This window comes from Bacillus rossius, chromosome 6, assembly GCF_032445375.1.
Source record: "Bacillus rossius redtenbacheri isolate Brsri chromosome 6, Brsri_v3, whole genome shotgun sequence".
Classification (NCBI taxonomy): Eukaryota; Metazoa; Arthropoda; class Insecta; order Phasmatodea; family Bacillidae; genus Bacillus; species Bacillus rossius.
The window spans coordinates 72,760,663-72,779,207 of record NC_086334.1 but is presented as its reverse complement, the minus strand read 5'-3'; positions in this window follow the sequence as shown (position 1 = coordinate 72,779,207).

Here is an 18,545-nt window from a genome sequence, read left to right as displayed (position 1 = left end):
TTCCATTTATACGAGCTGGAATCTCATTACATTTCAGTGCATGTGTTGCAGATGCCAAAGTGTGATGATAAATACCGACTCCACATAATTTCGGCCAAAATACTCATTTTACCTCAGTAGACGAAACAAAGTGTACATTCACCGGTTTTGATGTGCTTTTTAATTTATCACTTCGTCCAAACTAAAATCCGCTTTTGTAGAAACGTAAAATTTTCCGCAAAGTATTCATTGCACTATTACCTTTTTCATGACATATAGCATTGTTGGTTCTAATGAACTAATTGCCACAGTTCTGACACATATATGCCAACAATTGCCATATTTCTTTTGGAACCATGCTGACTGTTCTTGATATGTCATCAAAATTTTCTTAATAGTGCAAACAAAATATGATCTAACCCCGGTCGAACACACTTTCAAAATACTATCGCTCTTATATGTATCCATTTAAATGTTACATCAGCAGAATTTAATTACCTCATTAAAAAAAAACTTGCCACAAGTAGTTCTTATACTTGCCAACAGATGGCAGGAGAACTTCACACAGTTTTTATTCTGGCAAAACCAAATTTCTGCACAAACCTTTTTAATAAATTGAAAAAGTAAGGGTGATATACGTAATAATTTGACTACCACCCATTGAACAGATCATGGGAATCAGTATTATCAGTTTAGTTTTGTAATAACATGAATCCCAAGTTAAGTAAGTGATTATCTTGTAAAACTTGCCAGTGTAAGCTGTAGCTGTTTGAGGTGCATTTAATCACTGAGTGCTTGTGGCAGGACATCTGCCATGAAGAGCAGACAAGCCTGCCATTGACTGGATATTTGACCCTGCCTCATGAGAATGTGCTGTGTTCGCAGCGTGTCACCAGGGCCATGAACCAGACGCTGGAAGTCCTGTCGGGGGACTGCGAGGACAGCATAAATACCACTGTCCGGCTCTGCGAGTCACTGAACATCCCGCAGGTGAGCGCCTCTCACTCGCCCCATCCGCAAGTGCTGTGCTGGTTCGCTTGTAGCCACTTCCTCAGGTGGCTCCACCATTCATTAGTCCAGTGCAGGTTCGCTTGTATATGCTTCCTCAGGTGGCTCCACCATTCATTAGTCCAGTGCAGGTTCGCTTGTACATGCTTCCTCAGGTGGTTCCACCATTCATTAGTCCAGTGCAGGTTCGCTTGCACATGCTTCCTCAGGTGGTTCCACCATTCATTAGTCCAGTGCAGGTTCGCTTGCACATGCTTCCTCAGGTGGTTCCACCATTCATTAGTCCAGTGCAGGTTCGCTTGCACATGCTTCCTCAGGTGGTTCCACCATTCATTAGTCCAGTGCAGGTTCGCTTGCACATGCTTCCTCAGGTGGTTCCACCATTCATTAGTCCAGTGCAGGTTCGCTTGTAGCCGCTTCCTCAGGTGGCTCCACCATTCATTAGTCCAGTGCAGGTTCGCTTGTATATGCTTCCTCAGGTGGTTCCACCATTCATTAGTCCAGTGCAGGTTCGCTTGCACATGCTTCCTCAGGTGGTTCCACCATTCATTAGTCCAGTGCAGGTTCGCTTGTATATGCTTCCTCAGGTGGTTCCACCATTCATTAGTCCAGTGCAGGTTCGCTTGCACATGCTTCCTCAGGTGGCTCCACCATTCATTAGTCCAGTGCAGGTTCGCTTGTATATGCTTCCTCAGGTGGTTCCACCATTCATTAGTCCAGTGCAGGTTCGCTAGCACATGCTTCCTCAGGTGGTTCCACCATTCATTAGTCCAGTGCAGGTTCGCTTGCACATGCTTCCTCAGGTGGTTCTACCATTCATTAGTCCAGTGCAGGTTCGCTTGTAGCCGCTTCCTCAGGTGGCTCCACCATTCATTAGTCCAGTGCAGGTTCGCTTGTATATGCTTCCTCAGGTGGTTCCACCATTCATTAGTCCAGTGCAGGTTCGCTTGCACATGCTTCCTCAGGTGGTTCCACCATTCATTAGTCCAGTGCAGGTTCGCTTGTATATGCTTCCTCAGGTGGCTCCACCATTCATTAGTCCAGTGCAGGTTCGCTTGCACATGCTTCCTCAGGTGGTTCCACCATTAATTAGTCCAGTGCAGGTTCGCTTGTATATGCTTCCTCAGGTGGTTCCACCATTCATTAGTCCAGTGCAGGTTCGCTTGTATATGCTTCCTCAGGTGGCTCCACCATTCATTAGTCCAGTGCAGGTTCGCTTGCACATGCTTCCTCAGGTGGTTCACCATTCATTAGTCCAGTGCAGGTTCGCTTGTATATGCTTCCTCAGGTGGTTCCACCATTCATTAGTCCAGTGCAGGTTCGCTTGTATATGCTTCCTCAGGTGGCTCCACCATTAATTAGTCCAGTGCAGGTTCGCTTGCACATGCTTCCTCAGGTGGTTCCACCATTCATTAGTCCAGTGCAGGTTCGCTTGCACATGCTTCCTCAGGTGGTTCCACCATTCATTAGTCCAGTGCAGGTTCGCTTGCACATGCTTCCTCAGGTGGTTCCACCATTCATTAGTCCAGTGCAGGTTCGCTTGTACATGCTTCCTCAGGTGGTTCCACCATTCATTAGTCCAGTGCAGGTTCGCTTGCACATGCTTCCTCAGGTGGTTCCACCATTCATTAGTCCAGTGCAGGTTCGCTTGCACATGCTTCCTCAGGTGGTTCCACCATTCATTAGTCCAGTGCAGGTTCGCTTGTAGCCGCTTCCTCAGGTGGCTCCACCATTCATTAGTCCAGTGCAGGTTCGCTTGTATATGCTTCCTCAGGTGGTTCCACCATTCATTAGTCCAGTGCAGGTTCGCTTGCACATGCTTCCTCAGGTGGCTCCACCATTCATTAGTCCAGTGCAGGTTCGCTTGCACATGCTTCCTCAGGTGGTTCCACCATTCATTAGTCCAGTGCAGGTTCGCTTGTACATGCTTCCTCAGGTGGTTCCACCATTAATTAGTCCAGTGCAGGTTCGCTTGCACATGCTTCCTCAGGTGGCTCCACCATTCATTAGTCCAGTGCAGGTTCGCTTGCACATGCTTCCTCAGGTGGTTCCACCATTCATTAGTCCAGTGCAGGTTCGCTTGCACATGCTTCCTCAGGTGGTTCCACCATTCATTAGTCCAGTGCAGGTTCGCTTGTACATGCTTCCTCAGGTGGTTCCACCATTCATTAGTCCAGTGCAGGTTTGCTTGCACATGCTTCCTCAGGTGGTTCCACCATTCATTAGTCCAGTGCAGGTTCGCTTGCACATGCTTCCTCAGGTGGTTCCACCATTCATTAGTCCAGTGCAGGTTCGCTTGTAGCCGCTTCCTCAGGTGGTTCCACCATTCATTAGTCCAGTGCAGGTTCGCTTGCACATGCTTCCTCAGGTGGTTCCACCATTCATTAGTCCAGTGCAGGTTCGCTTGTACATGCTTCCTCAGGTGGTTCCACCATTAATTAGTCCAGTGCAGGTTCGCTTGTACATGCTTCCTCAGGTGGTTCCACCATTCATTAGTCCAGTGCAGGTTCGCTTGTACATGCTTCCTCAGGTGGTTCCACCATTCATTAGTCCAGTGCAGGTTCGCTTGTACATGCTTCCTCAGGTGGTTCCACCATTCATTAGTCCAGTGCAGGTTCGCTTGTACATGCTTCCTCAGGTGGTTCCACCATTCATTAGTCCAGTGCAGGTTCGCTTGCACATGCTTCCTCAGGTGGTTCCACCATTCATTAGTCCAGTGCAGGTTCGCTTGCACATGCTTCCTCAGGTGGTTCCACCATTCATTAGTCCAGTGCAGGTTCGCTTGCACATGCTTCCTCAGGTGGTTCCACCATTCATTAGTCCAGTGCAGGTTCGCTTGCACATGCTTCCTCAGGTGGTTCCACCATTCATTAGTCCAGTGCAGGTTCGCTTGTACATGCTTCCTCAGGTGGTTCCACCATTCATTAGTCCAGTGCAGGTTCGCTTGCACATGCTTCCTCAGGTGGTTCCACCATTCATTAGTCCAGTGCAGGTTCGCTTGTACATGCTTCCTCAGGTGGTTCCACCATTCATTAGTCCAGTGCAGGTTCGCTTGCACATGCTTCCTCAGGTGGTTCCACCATTCATTAGTCCAGTGCAGGTTCGCTTGCACATGCTTCCTCAGGTGGTTCCACCATTCATTAGTCCAGTGCAGGTTCGCTTGCACATGCTTCCTCAGGTGGTTCCACCATTCATTAGTCCAGTGCAGGTTCGCTTGTAGCCGCTTCCTCAGGTGGCTCCACCATTCATTAGTCCAGTGCAGGTTCGCTTGTATATGCTTCCTCAGGTGGTTCCACCATTCATTAGTCCAGTGCAGGTTCGCTTGCACATGCTTCCTCAGGTGGTTCCACCATTCATTAGTCCAGTGCAGGTTCGCTTGTATATGCTTCCTCAGGTGGCTCCACCATTCATTAGTCCAGTGCAGGTTCGCTTGTATATGCTTCCTCAGGTGGCTCCACCATTCATTAGTCCAGTGCTGGTTCGCTTGTACCTACTTCCTTATTTGGCCCCATATATTTTTTTGTAGTGTTTTCGCTACACTTTTCTTTATTGCAATGTTTTGTCGCTTAGGTGGCACCGTTGTTTCACAACAAAGTTCCCATTGTTCACTACTGAATGTGACATGTGTTTACATCTTTCACACATTTTTATTTTTTATTGTTATAGGCCTTTAAAACAATAAAAATAAATTTTACAATACCGATAAATTTCTACTTGTTCTTAAATGTAATTTTAATATTTGTCTAAGTGTAAGTAATTATATTTTTGGAGAAAATGGTATGATATGAAACTTAATGCTATGATGTACTTCCCCCAAACAGATAAAAAATATAGCTTAATTATATAATCACAAATAATTGCCGAAATATTTTAAATTGAAGCTTACTAAAATATTTTGTTATACAGAGTGTATCAAAATTCATGTTTCAACGCTTAAGGGTAGAAAGCTCTTATTATTTGCAGCAATTTTTGCCACTATACATGTTGCCGGAAACGCGTGGTTAAGCCCCTGTAGCCCCAGAAAGAGTCAGCGTAGGCAACCTGTTGGGCTTTGTGCGAGACAGACGATGCTGTGGTGAATTACGTGTTTACGACGCCGGGCAGCGCTCGAGTGGACTGTACGATGTCGAATGCTGACCCCGCCCTTTTTACATGCTTTATATTAGCTTCACCTGTATGTTTGTTTGTCTGTCCGTCTGTAACTCTTTCGCCTAAGAGTGAGTGACTGATCACTGTAAAATGTCCCAACAATTTCACTACGTTCGTTAGCCGAGCGGTCTAAGGCGCGCGACTTCTGTGACGTCAGCTTTCGGATTCAGCCATCGTAGGTTCTACTCCCGGCCACGCCGAAAAAAAATAATGTTTTCTTTTTTCCCGGTAAATTCTAGGATTATATCCATACATCTAACTGTAAATGATTCGGAGAGACTTTACCATTTCTTTGTGACGTTGCAACTCCAAATAGTTTTCTCAGATGGTAATAGGTAGTGTCGGTAACTCATTTCCCTATGATAATTATACATAAATATAGTTTAAAAAACTAAAAAAAACATGCTTTTAAAGAATATCAAACTAAAAAGTTAAAAATAAATATAGTTTAAAAAACTAAAGAAACATGCTTTTAAAGATTATCAAACTAAAAAGTTAAAAATAATTTAAAAATTTAATTTATGACAATAGTATATAAGCAATACTAGTATAAATGAGAAAAAAGCATGGGGCGCTTAATATACAAAAAATATGGCACAAAGCGCCTCAAGCTTTTTTCTCATTTATACTAGTATTGCTTATAAACTATTGTCATAAATTAAATTTTTAAATTATTTTTAACTTTTTAGTTTGATAATCTTTAAAAGCATGTTTCTTTAGTTTTTAAACTATATTTATTTACTTCCGTTGGTGGTGCCCTCACCTCTTTTCTTCCGTTCGTGCCGTGCCATAGCACTGCGCAGCGTGAAATCGCAGTGTCGCAGTGTGTTTTGATATCACTGGTGGTCTGTCGTTGGTTGTTCTGTCGTACAAGCAAACTTGTGGTGTCATTTCTTTCGCTGTGGTTCTGAAAAGGGCGACGTTTTAGTGGAGCTCAATGGAGTACACGTTTAGTGAGTACACGGACATGCTGCTTGTTTACGGAGAAGCTAGACAAAATGGACGAGCCGCCCGTCGTTTGTACGAAGAACGATATCCGGGTCGTAGGATTCCAGCTCACACCATGTTTGCAAGACTTAATCAGCGAATGCGTGATAATGGTACATGTGCCGTCACAAGACCAAATGCTGGTGCTCCACGCAGCGTTCGTACTCCCAGTTTTGAAGAAGATGTACTTCAGAGATTTGAGGAGAGTCCGGATACAAGCACAAGGGCAGAAGGTTCCGATATGGACGCTGACAAAATGGCTGTTTGGCGAGTTCTTCATGAGCAACTCTTGTACCCGTACCACCTTCAAAAAGTGCAACACATGGGTCTGGAGGACTATCCTCTTCGCATGACCTTTTCTCGTTGGTTCATTCGGAGAGTATTGAGGAACCCTAAGTTAGCGGTTTTATTCAGCGATGAAGCCAAGTTCACTCAAGACGCTATTCTCAATTCGCACAACAGTCATGTTTGGAATGATGTCAATCCACATGCAACGTGTGTTACAGCTCGCCAGGAATGGTTTTCAGTTAATGTGTGGGCCGGTATTGTTGACGGCGTACTCATCGGGCCTTTTTTTTTCCGCCACGACTTACCGGCGCCGGATACCTCCACTTCCTTCAGAACGAACTACCAGGTCTTCTTGAAGAGGTTCCATTGCATGTCCGACGTGTGATGTGGTAACAACATGACAGGCCACCACCTCATTTTTCCCTGCAAGTGCGAGAGTATCTAAACCAAACATTTCCATACCGATGGATTGGACGAGCGGGCCCTGTCGCATGCCGCCAAGGTCACCGGACCTAACCCCGTTAGATTTCTTTCTGTGGGTTTACGTAAAAGGGCTTATCTAAGCTACGCCAGTAGAAACGGTAGAAGAGCTTACACAGCGAATCATTGAAGCGTTCGAAATCATAAGGTCGACTCCACACATGCTCTAGCGTATCCGTGAGAACATGATTCGCCGTTGCCACCTCTGTGTCGCTCAAGGTGGGCGTGTTTTTGAGCCGTTGCTTTAGGCTGTCACGTTGTTAAACCGTATGCAACAATTTCAATGTTGTGAAACAAAGCCGAAGCTGTGATTGATTTCAGAGTGAAATTAAAATCTGTGCCACGATTAAAAAGATTATTTCTCTACTCGAACGCCCGCACATCCACAACATAACACTCTACAACGGGTTGCCTACGCTGATTCTTTCTAGGGAAACTACGCGGCGACATGTTTATTGGCAAAAATGGTTGCAAATAATAAGAGCTTTCTACCCTCAAGCGTTGTAACATGAATTTTGATACATCCTGCATATGTACCCAGAACGTTTTTCACGCGGGGTTTAGAATGAGCTGTCTGACTAACCTAATCAACAAATATGTTTGATAAATGTAGGACAACTTTGGAAAATTACGTAGCTAAAAAGTCGCATGAACATGCATATAAGTAGAATTTTAATTTATTCGTGCATGTGTAGTTAAATTTTATTGTCTACTTTTCAGTGCTAAACAATATTTTTTATTTCTGAATTTCTTGAGCAATATTACAAATAACATACTATAGTGTACATAAGTTAAATGTTTATATTTATTGGTCAGTAATTTGTTAGTTTGATTTGTGAAATCAGTTTTATATTATTAAGTTCAATAATGCTTATATCTCTATGCATGGTCGAAAATTATTTATATTCTTAGGATTTTTTTTTGGGGTGGGGGGGGCCGTCCTTCGGGATAGAATATCATTCCCATTTCACAGTTACGATTTTGTAAGCGCTTATGGGCCGTCTCTGCCAGGAGGGGAGTGGGGGGCGAGGCCACCCTGCCCCCTCTCGGGTCTACTCCCATGGCTCTGTGTAATGTCATCTGCGGTAAGATCACCCTTGCCACTTACATTGGATTTATTGACGTAATATTAATGAGAAAAGAATTATAATTTTTCAAATTTGGTGAATTTTAAAAAGAAAAATCTTCCTGCTAGCTATATGAAATGAAAGCATTATTTTACCGTCCTTGCTAGAATATCGAAATTGACAATTAAACATAAGGCACCGATGAAACAAAATCCAAAGTTAAATTATATGAATTTATGGAAATTATGTAGCTATAGATACTTATGACCAGCTGAGTCAATAATAGTTCAAATTCAATGATACAATATTTATATTGGTGAATGTCTAGGCTATTTTGGATGATGGTAAGTTTTAATATTTTCTAAATGTACTTTTTTTATTTAACTGCTGTTAAAGTCTTATTTTAGTACAGAGATAAATTAAAGGAGTGCATATCCGTAATTTTAAATTATATTTATTGGACTGTAAAAAAATTGTGTAAATATCGAGACACTGCATGGTTTTAACTAATATAAAGCATATTGGTAGAAGTATGAGATTTATTATTTTATTGCTGAGCATTTTTTTGAGTAATTTTTAATTTTTGTTTGAAAATTATCCTGAGACCATTTTTTATATTGTTTTGAAACCGTTTAACTTAAATATATTTATGAATATTGTGAAAACAATTGATACTGTATTCAAAAATAAAACTGAATTTTTTTCTACTTGTTAATTAATATTAGCAATGCAAAATATTTTAACCAAAATACAAACTATTTTAATTATGCAAATTATATTTTTACCGCAGAGTTAATATTATAGATGGAACTATTATTATTTTACGTTATTACTTTGCATAATTATGTAATATTTTATTGAAAGCCTATACAGACCAGTTAAATTCCTCGACGTGGAACTATTAATTGATTTAACTTATAATTTATTCAACTCTGTTAAATTTTCATAATGAATATTCAGAGTACCTTATTGGTTTCACAAAGCTAAAATCTATAAAAAGTGAGAGAAATCTGATAACTGTTAGTTTTTAGTATGTATTAATAACATCATAAACCTATTTATTATTCCTCAAGCATTTAAAACCAAATAATAATTGTTTTTTGTAGTTTTAACAAAATTTTCACTAAAAATTTAATGTAAATAAAACATTTTTGTGAAATTAATTTGAAAAAATTCTAGATTCGCAGTTAGATAATTAATTATTACATTTGCTTTAATAAATGCACAAATTAACTATCTCTTGCCAGTATAAGCTTCAAAGATAACATCGAACATTGCTGCTTTGTGCTGTGTTTCGGTAAGTATTTAATTCCTAATAAAGTACACATTAAAATAAAAGTTTACACTAAAAGTTCACAATAAATTATAACAAACATGGCACAGAAATATCTTTAAAGAGTGTAACTGTTGTTCAACTCTCTTCTTTAGTCACTCTAAACTTTAAACTTTTTCTTTAATATTTTTGTAGTGCTTTTGTAAGTCACTGCCACGATCAAACTTACTAGATGTAGAGAAGTTCCACTTAAAAAATATTATTACCAAGACCGCTTACTTGGTGGGTTTCCTTAAACAAAGAAGAAATAGAGTAGGCGCTATGGACAAGTACAAATTTATTCTTTAATAGCAGAGACTGTAGTATATCACTTAAAAATAAAAAAATAAAACTCTCGCTTGGCAAATTTCTTATTGTTTCTGACTGTTTCCATTTGCTTGCCCACCAGCATATGCCCAAAGCGATAATTTAACAAATATTACACCATTAATGTATCTTATTATACTATAACTATTTAATGAATCATAATATCCTTCAACTTTATTTACTTGATATGCCCCTAATAATTTTCAAAGATATTTGCCAAGCAATTACATTATTATACAGCCCCCAAAATATATAAAGATGTAGAATCCAGGTAAAAAGTTTATAAATGACCACAAATAAAGCTATGAAAACTGGCAATAAATTATTTACAAGTTAACCTTTACCAAATACTATTCAGAATATTTCACTACATAACTATACAAATTCTTAAAAAAAATCCTGGTAATAGTTAAGCTTAGGATATATGATTTATGAAAGCACAATGTATATGTGAACTATCAGGCACCTGCCTATGACTGTGCTATAATGTATGATTGACGAATTAAAATAAAATTGATTTATAACTTTTACGAGCCACGTTCCAAAACTCGCTAAAGTCACAAACTGAAAGGGCAAAAGGGTAAGTGCCACTCGTAATCAGTGGCTAGCACTGACTGGCGGCGCTTGCCTTGCGACCCCTGGCTCGCCGGGCGAGTTGCAGAGGCTGGTTCGGGGCGGGCGAGCTGCGCCCGATGCTACTCGCTCCTCCGGCGGCGCACGCAGAGTGCGTAGCGAGTTGAATCAGTGGCTAGCACTGACTGGCGGCGCTTGCCTTGCGACCCCTGGCTCGCCGGGCGAGTTGCAGAGGCTGGTTCGGGGCGGGCGAGCTGCGCCCGATGCTACTCGCTCCTCCGGCGGCGCACGCAGAGTGCGTAGCGAGTTGAATCAGTGGCTAGCACTGACTGGCGGCGCTTGCCTTGTGCCCCTGGCTCGCCGGGCGAGTTGCAGAGGCTGGTTCGGGGCGGGCGAGCTGTGCCCGATGCTACTCGCTCCTCCGGCGGCGCACGCAGAGTGCGTAGCGAGTCCGTGGGCACTCTTCCAGCGCTGTCTGGCGTCTGGTAGATGTTTATAAGCGAGTGAGCTGGTTGCCTTGAACCCCTTCAAAATCCATCGTAACACATGGTGTAATGTCAATCAATCATACGCACATAGTCACTACGTATCCAATCGTAAACACAAGTGTACACATTCAAATTCCACAAAAAAAATGTAATTTGCATATTTGCCCCTACATGCTAGGGCCTTATCAGAATAATGGTAATTTCAAAAACCGCAACCGTAAGTGTGATTACGAAAGCTTCGTAAACAAACTTTGCGCCGTTATCTCCGCCGTCAAAAGGCTGAATTCTAGCCAGGGTTAACAGCACAGACACCCATACCGACCCCCGACAAGCTCAACGACCAGACATCACGATAGTCATCATAAGCCATCCACAAACTTTCTTAACTCCCCACTTAATGGCATATCATAATGTTACGAGCGTGAGAGAACAGACCGCGATGCACGCCAGGTTCAGGGCTGGCTGGCGGCCACGCACGTCCACTGACGTCACACGCCATCCCTTGTGTAAGACATGCCACGCGTGCCTGGCCGGATTACAAGAATTCTCGTTACCCCCTCTCCCCCTCCCCCCCGAGTAAACGAGTATCGTCCCGCCACGGGAATCCCGGGCTTACAGAGGCTGCCACGTGGAGTTGCGTGAATAAACATCGCCATCCTGGTTGTTTCAGGCGACGGGTCGGCCCGGGATGACGCGACTCGTCACTGCTACTCTCGTCGGTTCGAGAAGGGCGTTACAGGTCCTACTTAGCAAGCGACACAGGCCTCCACGGGAGTTCCGCGATAGTTCCGAGTGAGATCCGAGAGTTCGGAGGGTTCCAGGAGTGAAGAGAAGTGCGACATAATGAGAGAGACACACCTTCCCCCCCCCCCTTCCGAACCCTTGAAAGTGGCGCAACGCGTAGCGCCGGGATCGAGAGTGCGACTGAGTGGCGCGAGGCTGAGTGTGTGGACAGGCGCGAGGTGAGGGGCGAACCACTGTCGAGCCTAGCTCCAGTGAGGAGTGCGGACTGCGGAACTTGACAGACATTTAGTGACTTGCGAATAAAAATTTTATGTGCCAGTGATTGGTGATCGGAAAATTTTAAGTGCGATTGATTATCAGTAATGTAAATATTAGTAATCAATCAAACTTTATTTGGCTATCCCTTACGAACCCAGTTCTCTCCACATCATAAATCGTAACTACAATTTCCGAAGGATCAAACGGCTCTCATCCATAGTTGAAATCCATTCCGCTCCGAACTTGGAATATTACCAGCTATGACCGCGGGACTATCACCTGAAAATATTATATCACCAAGTCGCTTTCCTTGAATAAATTCTATGTCCAGTATGGAGTTGGTTGCTGGCTGACAAAGCAAGCATCACGTGGTGATGACGACGGACAGCGTGGCGTTCCTGATTGTCGCGTCGCGATCGCCTCACGAAGAGAGTGACTCCGGGCTTCCTCTCGGAGGCAGGCTGTTCTCATGCCCCTCATGTTACCCCCTCACCACCACTTCCTACCACTGGAGGGACTTTCATACAGCGGCACACTCCCTATGCTTCCGTACGTCGGGTGGCCTATACGTCAGGCATCATCTGCCACGCCGGAAGCCTACCTCGCAGGCTTCGAAGATACCAGGCCGCATACCGCCGATACGGCGCCGGTACACTTGATACAAGTTAGGGGGGATGCACTTCAATGTTTGACACATGACTCTGTTACAGTTATACTATAAGTATATACATTTAAATAGTTTGCAATGAATTTATACTTTGTAAATTAAAATACTTTTGCAATAGCGATTTTTTTTAACAATGTATGTTTGCATTGTCATTGCTGTTTTATGCTGGTTATTATATAAAGCTTCAGAAATGGACAACAAACAAGAACACATTAATACACCAACAAAACAATATAAGCTAATTTCGACCAAAATATACTTGTGTTACAACCAAAGATAATTATTTCTGGGATGGAAGACAGACTAAAATAATGACAAAAATAACTCAGTAAAACTACAACTTAGAGACAGTTGCAACCAGAACTTTAAATGTAGAACAAAATAAATTCCGGAAAACTCTACGACTGAAAAACCACAAAATTAAACTAAATAGATAATTTTGATGACACAATGACGTCAGCATGGGCGAACACAATGACGCTTTCTACGACGCAGCAGTTCCCGAAACGTTGCAAATTCATTGCCATAGAAATTCTACTGTGTTTGTCCGTGCACTCGTGGTTGTGTTAACCAGATTATCTATTTAGTTTCATAAATGGTTTTTTCGGTCGCAGAGTTATCTGGAGTTTTCTATCTGTGTTTCCAGTTCTGGTTTCAACTGCCTCGTAGTTGTCGGTCAACTGTGTTCGCCTGTGCTATGAATTGTAATAAATTAATTAATTTAACGTAATTTAACTCAGTTTAACGTAATTTAACGCAATTCCAGCCCTAAGGTGTGGAACTTTCAACTTCGAATTTATTAAAGCATTATAAATACATTTGGGTATTAATAAGAAACATTCGTATAATACGAAACACAATATTAAGCATTTTGCAAATTTCAAACCGAAATTTTGGTAAAAGGGGTAGGTGATTTGTTTAAACAAAAATATACACATCAAATTCAATTAATATTAGAAGTTAGAAACTAAAAAACAATTCTCATCTAGAGATATGTATTGCTATCTTTTTTCGTTTATTGAAATTTGTCTTTTAAGGGTAATGAAAATAGGGTAAGTTTTTAATTATTTCAAAAGTTCGTGTCTCCGAAACTAATTATAACATATTTAAAATGTCAAAAATAATAAACTATAAAATTATTTTTCCACTTATTTACAAGATTCAACCTTTAAGGATGGTATGGGGTTATATTTGTTTAAAAAAAATATGTATATTTTTGAATCTACTAGATTTAAGGAATATTTATAAGGAATGACCAACTAGCATATAGAGTTACAAATAGAATTTTATGTTTTCCTGATTTCTTCTTTATCATAAAAAATATTAAAAAATCATATTTCAATAATAAATAAACCTGGATGTAAGAAACTTTAATAAACTAAATAATAAATTTCAAACAGTAATTTTACCATTTTTCGATATTCAATCCCATAGGCCATGAAATGTGTGGACGTTTATAGTATCAAATTTTGTATCCAAGAAAATCAAAATAAAGGTAACAAAACTGTGCAAGAAAAAAGTACAAAATTATTTTTAATAGCATGTAATTAACCTTAAATATATTTATATTTTTGATCACTATTTGGATGAAAAGGCGGTACATTTTATCTCTATTATAAATTTCATATCTCGGAAGATATCAAGCAGGATGCTAGGTATTGGTATGATACATAAACATGAAAAATGCACCAATTATTTTACAACTAGCGAAGGTTATACTTTTTAAAAGGTAAAAAATTGAAAATATGGTTTTAATAATAAAAAAATGTATTTTGAACAAATCGAACTTAATTTCAGATATTGGAAATGGTAAATAAATATACCTAAAGCAAACTTTTCTTACTCGACGCTCTCCAAAAAATTACCTTTTATTCTATAACACGAGTTAATATTATTTATAAAACAAATAAGTATTGGTATTGGCAAGATAAATTTAATCTTAATATAATATTAGTTTTTTTTTTAAATAATTTTGGAGTTAACATCTGCAGAAAAATAATTTGATTAATGATTTTTATTTGGTTAGCAAATATTGCCATATGTACTTAGTTCTAAATTTTTAAATTCTCATTAGTGTGTGAAAAGATGAAATAATCTGTAGTATAAACTTAAAAAGATCTACGTTTATACAAATTTTAAATATATATATATTTTTTTCTTAAACGGATTTGTTATGAAATAAATTTTAAATGCACCAGGCAAAACAATATTTAGTAAAAATATTGTAAATTAATAACATACTTTTCTTTCTATAGTAAGATTGTAGCAATACTCTGGAATTGTGAGAGTAAAGCCGCAGTTTATTAGCTAGTGTTAACATATTATGAAACATCTTAAGCTCTGCGAGTCAATACACTTCTACTATTAAGTTTTATTTTGAGTTTGAAATTAATATTCTCAGTTTAATAAGGCTGAAAATAAAATTTTATCATTGAACCTTTTTTACACTATTTTCATATTTAGTGTAAATATTCGTAAAATTTGAGGGAATTCATTGTTTTTTTCTACTACGAATTTTTTTTATCTTTTATTTAGCTTTGGAGGTACGATATATTATTATAAAATTATTTTAACCACTTTAATATGCTAATGTGCGGAATTTATAATATTTATGCTATATTTTTTAATCTAATTTAAGGGCGTTTTGTTTAACCCATTAACGGGTTTTGCGTCATAGTTTTTAAATCGAGAGACACGTCACATTGTAGAAAAAATGCCCACTCTATCATATTTAAACATCAAAAAAATTATGTTAGAAAATATTTTCCATTACACAACATTATATAGAAATTGATTGCTATAAGTTCAGATATTTGTAGAACGCTTTCCTTTTTGTGGGGCTATGTTATTATGTATCATTGGATATTATAAGTTCGTTTTATTACTCAAAAATAGAAATCAATTAATAATTTCATAAAATAAAATAAATTAAATAGTTTTTGTTAATTACGTTCTTGATTGTCTATGCTTACCAAATACGAACCAACCGAAATAAATTTTTGTTTAACCTATATATGATTGTACATATATTGTAAATGTAACATTTAATGCCCAGCCGGACACTTCAAAGTTCTGTTAAGTGATTTTAATGATAACAAGAACGAATAACTTTCAATGGCGAATTTTGAATTTTGAGGCGTCACACAGCGCTTTACGTTAACTTGGGAACCTATTCTCAAAAAAACATCTCGAGCTGTCAAACTCGATCTACCTCGAGAGCTCAGTTTCCACACGAGCTCCGACGTGCCGATGACGCAATGCCCTGCAGTCTGCCTATCCGATACGAGCGAAGTGTTCGCCTGCCTGCCTCGCGCCAGCCCGGGAGAGCGGGCAGCGACCATGACACTGCGCTGACAGCCGCATCGCTGCTCTATCTGCAGCGGGGCGGGAACAGAAAATAAATAAACACCGAGAACGAAGCGGACTCGGAGACACAGCTACATGGAAAAGAGTCAACTTCTTTCCATCTGATTTCCGTCTGTTTCTTGCCCAGACAGGAGATGCGTTTCTCGCCTTCGATGTCTTGCCGACCCGTTCGCTTTCCGCTCTCGGGTATCGTGAATGCAGCTTGGGAATGAATTTATACAGATAACAAATTCCACTCGCTTGACTAATCACAAACTCTCCCACCCAAAACACTTACATGGTTTCATATTGTGCTCTAAAAGTGAACTGAGGGTATATTTATAAAAAAAAATATCTTTCAAGTATTTTAAAACTGATCATAGCGTAAAACATGTTATCCCCCTCATTTCAACATCAAAAGGCATAAAGATTAGGCTGTATTTTTTTCTATTTTTATTTAAGGCTAAAATCCATATATATATATGTATGTGTGTCAGTAATTTTTCAATTTAGATTTAGTAAACTAATAAAGGAAATCAGATATAGAAGTACGGCTTGATATCATGTTAACATAATTGTCAATAATAATGAGAACATGGCCTTATGAAACATTATATTAACCAATTAGAAATTATAAAACCCAATTGCTCACTTACTCTGTATCTTTAAATACAAAATCCATGATTAATTAGATAGGTTTAACTTAAGTCATTGGACAGCACTAATAAACTGACAGTTTTTTCTGCGTATAGCATATAGATCAGTTTGGCTTGAGGAATGAGTGTCCCCACCCCCTTTGAAAGTGGAAGGATTGGTTTGGGAAAGGATGGAGGAATGGTGTAAGAAGGGCGTACGAGAAGTAGGTGATGAGAGGCGTGGAAGTCGAATACGCATTTGGTAGCGGGAAGAGTGATGTGGTAGTGGCAGGAATGGTCTGGCAAATGGAGAAGTAGAAGTAGGCAGCAGAGGTGTGGAAGTAAGAGGTTTGTTTGGGAGTGGGAGAAGTGGTATAGGAGTTGAAGGAGTTGTGTGGGAGTTGGGGTTGGAGGATTGTAGTGGGTGTAGGAGTGGGAGGAGAGGTATGGGCATAGGAACAGGAGGCTTTTGGGAAGAGGCGTGGAAGTGGAAGGAATGGTATGGGAGTGGGTGTAGGAGTGGGCAAGGAGAGGTGATTGAGTGGAACAAGACCCCTGGTGGGAGCGGGTCCAATACGGCCGGACACTCGCCTCAACACTCGCTGGGTCGTCCTGTCCCGGGCGTCGCTCGCCGAGTCGTCCCTGCAGGTTGTGCACCGGCCATCCAGGGCCCCGCTTCCCTTTAGACGCCTGGTGCGCTACTGTCCAGGAACCTGAAGTTCCCTTGACGACTGCGGAGAGAGTTGCGAAGGACAGGCCACGAACCCTCTTGGCCGAACTGTCGCCATGTCCGCACCTGTCACACTCACACCAGTGAATCGTAACTTCCAAACAATAACTTGCTCCTGGATGGGCTTCGGACCAAGCGAACACCCCTACTGTATGTAAGGGTCATATGTGCTGTGTAAATGTCTAAGTCGAGAATTGGCACACACTGCCTTGATATGCTTGCCTTTGTCTAACCACACTGTTCAAATGGCGTCACATATTGTACTTGCCAATACCTTTGCCCAATCGTTATTACTCTGAAGTTCCACGAACAACTATATCGTTAATAAATACGAGTGTTTATAAACATCTGCTCTTATACGACTCTGTCTCGGACTCGCTATAGTACCCCCCTCAACAACTTTCCCAACGAGTCTCTCGGTCACCACACAGTCGACACTCTACTCGGTCACCACACAGTCGACACTCTACTCGGTCACCACACAGTCGACACTCTACTCGGGCACCACACAGTCGACACTCTACTCGGGCACCACACAGTCGACACTCTACTCGGTCACCACACAGTCGACACTCTACTCGGGCACCACACAGTCGACACTCTACTCGGGCACCACACAGTCGACACTCTACTCGGGCACCACACAGTCGACACTCTACTCGGTCACCACACAGTCGACACTCTACTCGGGCACTTGGTCGCTGACGTTATCGTGGTGCTTCGGCGTTTTGCCTCGTGGATTGGGCTAAGTCCGACTGACGACGAAAAATAACTATGTCCAGCTTACCCTTTGCAGAGGCTAAGTCCCATACCGGTGTTCGTAGTTCATTCGGGAAGAGTGACGGTCTTCTTCTCGGTGGTCAGGCAGGGTGGCGGCAGGTCTTGTTGCTTCCACTGGTCGGCGATGTTGTTCGGCCTTTAAAGCAATTTGTTTATAGTTTTCCTAACCTAAGTAATAAAACTAAGTTTATTTGGGAGGGGTGTGGGTCAGGGAGAGACTCTAAGTGCATCTTAGGTCGAAGCCTATACGCTCTAATCATGCAGGTTTTAAGCCATGCGGGAGAGGAATCATGCATCATGTGCTAGGAGGGGATTGGCCAGCCATGGCAGCGATTGGCACCATGTCTATCTCCCCTCTTTGACTATTCTAGACTAAAACTAGATAAGTTGGGCCCAGGTTAAACCTGCATAGACACAGGGAAAACCCTGGGCTCAGACATGCTGGATGCAAAAATTTCATGTATTAATATCAAGCAGGTTGGTTACAGAAAACAGAAGGATGGTTCCGAAAGGAGAGTTGGACAGAGTAGAAACAAGCTACTAAGCAATGAGCGGGAGCTTGGACATTTTGTCCGCATTTGGTTTGGTTGGCACTGGTTGTTTTGGGGGCGACATTTTGTCGTTTCCCACCAGGCTGACAGCCAGCCTACCTTTTAAGCGCCACGGTCGGGGGTTTAAATATCCCTCGGGCTGCCTTCTCATGTAAAACATCGTGGTTACTCCTACTT